This window comes from Oryzias latipes, chromosome 9, assembly GCF_002234675.1.
Source record: "Oryzias latipes chromosome 9, ASM223467v1".
Taxonomy (NCBI): domain Eukaryota; kingdom Metazoa; phylum Chordata; class Actinopteri; order Beloniformes; family Adrianichthyidae; genus Oryzias; species Oryzias latipes.
Window position 1 is genome coordinate 7,303,688 of NC_019867.2, and position 7,531 is coordinate 7,311,218.

At 40.2% G+C, this 7,531-nt stretch overlaps 1 protein-coding gene across 9 annotated transcripts in view; it reads right to left on the bottom strand.

Annotated features, from left to right (window-relative positions):
- sema6a (semaphorin 6A) overlaps positions 1–4,324 on the bottom strand; it is a 108,071-nt gene extending 103,747 nt beyond the window's left edge. For 7 of the 9 annotated variants that reach the window (XM_023958294.1, XM_023958297.1, XM_023958298.1 and 4 more), the window contains exon 1: positions 3,924–4,324. The gene's annotated coding sequence lies outside the window, so the exon portion shown is untranslated. The remainder of the gene's footprint in view (positions 1–3,923) is intronic. The other 2 variants (XM_023958301.1, XM_023958300.1) reach the window with 1 other exon arrangement.
- Positions 4,325–7,531: the final 3,207 nt, after the last annotated feature.

Genomic DNA, 7,531 nt, shown 5'->3' on the forward strand with positions numbered 1-7,531 from the left:
ATTTCTTTTCCTTTCCACCTATGCCTCCCGTCACTATTCCTCACTGTAACCAGCGAGGCACCCCAACACAGTCTCAGGTCCTGAAACTATGGCAACAGAATGAGAGAGCAAGCTCTCTCTATGATTAATAGATGAGAGATGCAGTGCCAATCGCTGGGGCCTGGGAGGAGGGACAGATGCACTCAAACAACGCCACACAAACACGCACACATCATCGCAGAAAGAACACACAGTCACTTCACACACGCACACACTCTTTCCTCCCCCACCATTAGCCACCCTCCATGCTTTGTGGTACCGTACACACAGAAAAAAGGAAGAGGTCTGACGTTATCAGCAGTGTCATGGCTTAAGAGCCAAATGTCACGGCGGTAGTTTGACGCTAAACATCAACAGCGCGTTCATCCTCGCACTGGTCTCCAACATATAAAAAGTAACCACAGACACAGAAGCGGATCTGGCGCTCATGAGTCCACGCACAAAGTGCCTGTTCCTGTGACTCACAGCTCAAGTCTGCACCTGTAAAAGCAAAGCAACAGCAGGACGGAGAACTGGGACATCATATTTTAACACAGTGCGCTGTGATTTACATCATCTGATGTGGTGTGCAAAAACGGGGTCTTTTTAAGGCCAGTCATTCATCCATTTCTCGGGCATTTTCACAAAGCCCTGCTGCTTTTGGATTATCCCCTCAAATGCATTTGCTTTCCATTTGAGTAATGACAGGCCACCAAAGTGAGCTGTGACAAAGGTATTACCAGATGCTAATGTTCAATAAATGGAAAGAAATAAAGGACTTCAACTGCGGTATAATCTGATTGTATATACGGTTTGTTTGGCGTGCAGAAAAAGTGTGTTTTTCTCTCGTCCACTCCTACAGCAGAGATGTACTGGCTACCACTTTTTAATTTACTTAATTTCTAACAACAAAGGCTTGCCAAGAATCAACAACAGCTCTCTTGATTCCTAATGCTGTGGGTTTTTCTGGCAAACACATTTAAAAAAAAAAACTAAATCAATTATGCTAATCTATTAAGAATGAAGAGAGCTGAAGACATGAAAGGGTGATTCAATAAACAGTCATTTCATGGGCTCATAAGAGTTAAGGCTAAGTAGGAAAGAGTAGAAACACTTGGAAACATGGGAAAAACTGCACTGAATATCCATGGCTGTGTTTGTGTGTGTGTGTGCACGGAAGAACAGGTACAACAAGTCAAAGCAAGTGATTAAAGACTGATTACACTCTCAATGAGCCATGCTGTGGATACAGCATGCTAAACTCTTCTGCTTTATGATACATTGGTTGCCAATATCTATGGACAGTGAACAAAAAGGTCCAGTTTAAGTAAGGAGGATGGAGGAGAAAATATACACTATTCAAAGAAAACTCTAAATCTACCAATGACTGGTCTTCTCTCATCTCCGTAATGTTATTATTAGGAAGATTTAAATGAAAATAATTCATCAAAATATTAGCTCAGCATTAGAGGCCATTAGAACTCATAGTCGCATTAAATGAATGAGATGGAGAAAGCAGCAGAAGGTTAAATGGAAAAATGTCTGCGCAGAAGGGGAGTTACGTCATGGTTGAAAGTAGGTTAGAATACCTTCCTGTTTCTTTTTTCACGTTCTGAATCAAAACACTGTTTTTTTAAAAGAAAAGAAATCTCTGCCAAATGAAACAAAACTAAGCGAAACAAATGAGCTAACGCCCTTAAAGGGAAAGTTTAGTTTCTGATAGGCTAACCTGTATTTCCACATGACAAATGTGTGCTAAATCCTATATAAAGAGTCATGACTATCATTTCTTTGCCTGAAGAGGAGGTTTGTCATTTTGCATTAAGGCAGCATAACTGAAGAAGAAGTAATTTACAGAGATACGGAAACTGGAAAGCAGGTTAAACATCAATAAATCACAGACAGATGAGTAAGAAGCGTTTGATGTTTTTTGTACTATAATTGTCTCAAAAACAACCCACACACCAGGGACACGCATCAATTAAACATGGCTTTTATAAATTATGCATAAATACACAGCGCTGAATGCTGGGTATTGACACTGACTGAATGAGGAGCAGTGGTTAACAGATTGGTTCGAATGGTCTCATTGTTTAAAATAGAGGGCCAATTCATTTAAACAGCAGCAAAACCATTTATCAATTATTCAGACATGTGACGTTAAATGGAAAAGGTAAATATGAAATCCCTCGGCTTCTTTTTATTCTTCTCCGTCCCTCACACTTGTACATGCATACACACACAGTGTGACAAATTCTCATCAGTCACACACACTGGCGTTCCCATTGCTGCTGTTAGGGGATCGGCGGATCAAACGCTCCGCGGAGCATTGCTCCAAATACAAGCATCAAGTCAGGTCGTAGTTCTGTGTTCTGCTTCGCCAGGAGAACATCAGGCAGGCTGTTGTGGCAAAGGTAATTGCGCTGTATCAGCCCATAAGATCTCAGGTGTTGATTGTATGAATCCCCTCTGGTTTGTAGCCTTAATGAAACTTTGGGGTTCAGATGGAGAGTACAGAGAGAATAATGGCAAAGTGTTTTTTTTTTTTAAGTCAGCCACACTGTTTTATCCTTCTTCCTTATTCTTCCCCGCACAGCCTGCATAGATGCATGAGGTGCATGTGCACAGGAGGACCAAACACTTCAGCTTTATTAAGCAAGAAGAACAAAAGAGTGGCTGCCCTTTCTTTAAAAGTTGTTGTGAAAAACTACACGTCTTTGTCTTTTATGCATATTTAAACATATTTGGTTTAGAAAAAGACAAGCACCTGTCATTTGCTACAGATTTCTATTGTCTCCTTTGCACATTTCATAATCTGTAACTTATATTTAGAGTTTCCTAATCCATTTTTTTCGCATATTGTGAGAAGAGAGGAACCATGGAGTGGGTGTTGGCAGTGGGGCTGCTAAAATGGTTTGTGAGGCCTCTGCATGTTCTCTTGCTTGTAAAAAAAAAAAAAAAACATTCAGGAGCAATTTTTTTTAGAATGACAAACCTTTTACTAAAAGCTAGAGTACCTGGTCCAAACATTTCATTGATCTTTTTTTTTTTTTTGGCTCTGTGAGCAATTCTGACCCCCTCCACCACCACCACCACCACGACCACCACCCCCTGGTGGCTTAAGACCCCCAGAACACACCCTAGACTCGAGAGTGCGTGAGCAGAGAGGGTAAAACTATGAGTCCATTAAAAAATATATAAAAATAATTGGAATTTGTGAATAAATAAAAATATACAAAACACTACACCTACTTTAGTGAGCAGCATCATAAGCCCTATCAAGAAAATGTCTTTTTTTGGGGGGGGTGGGGGGTGCTCATAACATTTACTATGATTATGTGTTGCTCACTTTCAAACTAAATAATGCATTAATTAGTCGTATTTAGTCGTATTAGTCGTAATTACGTATTAATAACTGGTCAAATGCGGGGCTGATTTCTGATGTTTCAGAGTTCGTATGAACACAAAACACTTCATTCATACATCACTGTTATTCACAGTCCATTCAGTGTATCTCGTTAAAGTTCCTTTAACTGTACAGTTTACCAAATGTATGCGTGATTCTGAAATGATGACCACATTTTTGAGAAGGCTTGATATCAATGTGATCCAGAACCTCTCCTGGGAGACCAGCACGTATGTGCTCCATGCGAGTAAACAAACAAAAAAAAAAGGATTACGCACGACGGAGAATTCAGTGGAAAATGCCAGCTATTTGCAAGTTTTACAAAGTCCTCAAAATGCGTAAAAAAGAGCGTTAAGCCAACAAAGTAGGCGCCGTGAAGCTTGTGTGCACTTGTCGCCTGAGCCTGGCTGGCTGCATGGATCTAAGCCGCCTGGTGCTGGAGACAGACTGGTACAGAGACACACGCGCGTGAAGTTTAAGATAAACAAAGAAATCTTACCTTCAGCTCATGAATGGATACGCCTTGAAGTGATTCTTTGAGTCAGCGTTTTAGTAATCCATTAGATCTTGTCCTGAAATCAGTTGAGTCAAGTGCTCGTACTGGAAAAACAATGCGAGCGATACTTTTCTCTTTGCGCTTTTTTGTCACATGCCGCGCTTAAATCACACCTCATCAAATCGGAATATCCATCGGAAATCCACACTGGGACAGAGAAAAGGCGATGTTTCAGTTCTTAGATTCCTCTCAGGTCAACTAAACACTCGGAAACCAACGGGAAGCTACGGAGCTGTGCGTAGTCACTTCCACAAAAGCCGACGGTCATCCTATTTGGAGATGAAGCTTCTTACCAGACTGGAGCGGAGCGCAGCGAGACCAGCTGTCACCCAGCCGACACACACACACATACACGCTCACACATGCAGGGAGGAGCTATGTGGAACAGGAGCTATTGTGTCAATGGATCCAGTTATGTACAACTGACTTACTATTTTTACGCTGCGGCATGTCAAAAGAATGCACGTCGGAAAGGGGGAAAAACGAATAAAATGTGATGTTATAAGAGTCGTTTCGCGGCATAACACGTTTCTTGGAATTCAAACAAAATGCTTTGTTGGCTTTTGAAGTGTTACAGTGAACATAGGGTCGCTGAAGAGGCGGGTCTTTCGCGCTAACCCTCATGCACCGATGTAACCTGGATGCGCAACGGGTCCTCCTGTGCGCCCTCTCCTCCCTGGTGGTCCCTTCTAGTCCCGGGATGGCGCGCACGGCACAGAAACGTTTAGCCTTTTGTAGGAATTTTGAAATGAGCCTTTATTTTATTTGGTCTTCCTCCCACCATCTGGTCCAACAGCTGAACTCTGAAAACATTTGAAAAAGTTCAAAAAGTTGTTGCTGAAATTATTGGCACATGTGAACTGATGTCAGTGATGCATGCTCCACGTACTTTGTGTCTTTTTCACAGCCAAACAAGCCAAAACAACACAACAGCAGAGTTCCCCAACTTAACACAGCGTAGCAGTTGCACATGATTTCCGATATGCAACCACACAACAGGCTGTTTCACTGCCAGCACATGGGCTTCTTAAATCACATGTTAGGGCTCACTATATTATTATCAGTCATAATCAGGTGTATGTAAGTGCTTACAGGGGTGGGCTTGGATGTAATTGTGCTCCTAAGAAGAGGGTTCTGTTGCTGTCTTGTACTGCTGCACTGTGGTAAATTGCTACCTCTGCAGAACAAAGCCATAAGAGTCCACAGTTAGGCTAGTGGTTGTTCAAAATTTATTAACCTACTCCCACCTTTCAACACTTCTCTCAACAAAGCAAAGCTCATAGACGCTCATGGTAAAGAAGAAAGCATCACACCACAAACAATTTTTTTCTTTTTTTTCTGTTCAAATTTGGAATATATTTTAGGCAAACAATCCCTCTTGAAAGTGTAAGACCAAAGCTCCAAAAACCTTTTTTTTAAAAAGGAGAAAAAAACGAGGAAAAAAACAATGAAAAAGTAAATGACCCTATTCACTGCAAGAATGAGTAAGAGAATAACATGGATCAAGTCCTTTACAGTGGATGCATTAGGGAGCAGGGAGCTTTTGGCCCGCCAAGCGTATTTTCTACGTAACGAGTCGATTTGAAGTTAAGCTGCGTTTTTTTTCCAATTGCTTTTAATTCACAACAATTTGAATGAAAAAATACCCAGAAATGAAATTTAAATCTGAATTTTCTTTATAAATGTTTCCCATCATCAAAAATAAATGTCACAAAAACATATGAAAAACATAATTTTCCTTGGAGGGGGTCTTTGAAGTACAAAATGTGTTTGGGCACAGAATGAATCAAAGGTTGAGTGAGCTTTATTTTAAATTTCCATAATACTGAGCAAAATCATCAGATTTTCTTCTAGGTCATGTTGGGTTTGGTTGGGAATGAACGTTGACTCAGAAAAGTCTGACATTCATCTTCACAGGGAAATCATTGAAAATTGTAACAATATGTAACATTTTATTGAAACAATTTATTGACAGGCACACCAAAACAAAAAATGTCAGTGTCTCTTTTGTCAGTTCGGGCATCTGATGTCTGATACCATTCACAAAAACAACGCTGTTGCTTTTTTTTGGAGGTTGTCATTTCACTGCCAGAACATTTACAGGTCATTTCGTGATTCAGACTCTTTTGTTTTCCTTTTGAAGTTTGTGTTTTTTTCTTATCTTTTCAGTAATTAGCATGTTTAGAAATTGTTCTGAAATCTTAAACATCCCGAAATTCTATCAAAAAGCAAAATATTTATACATCATGGATAGTAGAGAATAAGAATTACTGATGAGTCACTGTTTTACAGCTGCCAATACAAACTACTAACATTAATTCTTGTGCTTTATTTAATTTAACAATTATAGATTAATTTATTGATCAGTTATTGATTTTAGACATTTTCTCTGTCTGAATTTTAAGGCAATTTACTTACAGTTAAAATTATGCTCTCTAAATTTTGACATGTTTAATACAGCATTGTTTCAAAGGCAGTCAGTGTTTACTTACCATGAACCGTGCCACACTTCTACAACAAAAAATGTGTTTTGTTTGATTTTTATTTTTTATTGTATTTGCAGATATTTACTCTTCATTGCTCTTACAAACATTCCTGCAGTAAAACTGCTTTGCATTGTGGGCGGCATGCAGGGTCGTAGTTCCGGCTCAGTGGTGTGCAAAATGCAACCCAGTTAGTTTGAACTCTGGAAATATGCTCGTGTCGTGGCTTATCTCACTTATCTTGCTAAAGTTGTCCCAGGCGCATTAAGACTCAGTGGAAGAGGTTGAAATGAAGCAACCGTCACAGCCCAGACATGGACACACAGCAGGCATAACACAGCAATTCTTCAGGGATTCAGTTGAGTTCTTATCCAGGCTTTTTTCCTGACTAAACGACTGCTGCTCACATACTAGCCTGTCTTCTCTCTAACCTCCAGAACTTGGTATAAACTTTTCTTTTCCCAACGTTACAGAAACCCTCAGCTCACTCCGCCAGCTTCTGTGATGTCTTACAAGCTATTCCCAGCCATGTTCTGGCCCGAAAAGACCCTGAACATATTGCAATTACCTTTCTCAGGTATATGGCATCATTTTTTTGTAACATGCAATTTCCTGTGCTTTTGACATTTCACATTTCGCCTCCCGCCTCTCTCCTGCAGATGAAAGCAGTAAAAGAAGCTGTACCAATGCGCGAGTGTTAAGAAAAGCAGCACTAGGAAAAGTTTTCCACTCATAACTCTGTTTAGAACTAAAAGAAAGCTGCAACAAAAAGGATACAAAACAGAAAAAGAACATGACTACCTTTACATCTAAGTTTAGTATTTGGACATAATGGGGCTTTCTTTGTGCTTCTTGACAGAATCCTCAGCAGTTTTTAGTCAATGTTGCCACCTCTATTTGGGTCGCAGGTCAGGCATTAGGCTTGGAGAGATTATTTAGATGCAGCAAAAGAAAAGGAAAAAGCGTCAGGCTCTGTCATAGTGTAGGGATGTTGCAGTGCCCTGGGCAAAAATAATCATTACTTGATGACAGCGCTAACACAAAAGGAGTGCATTAATGCCTTGGAGA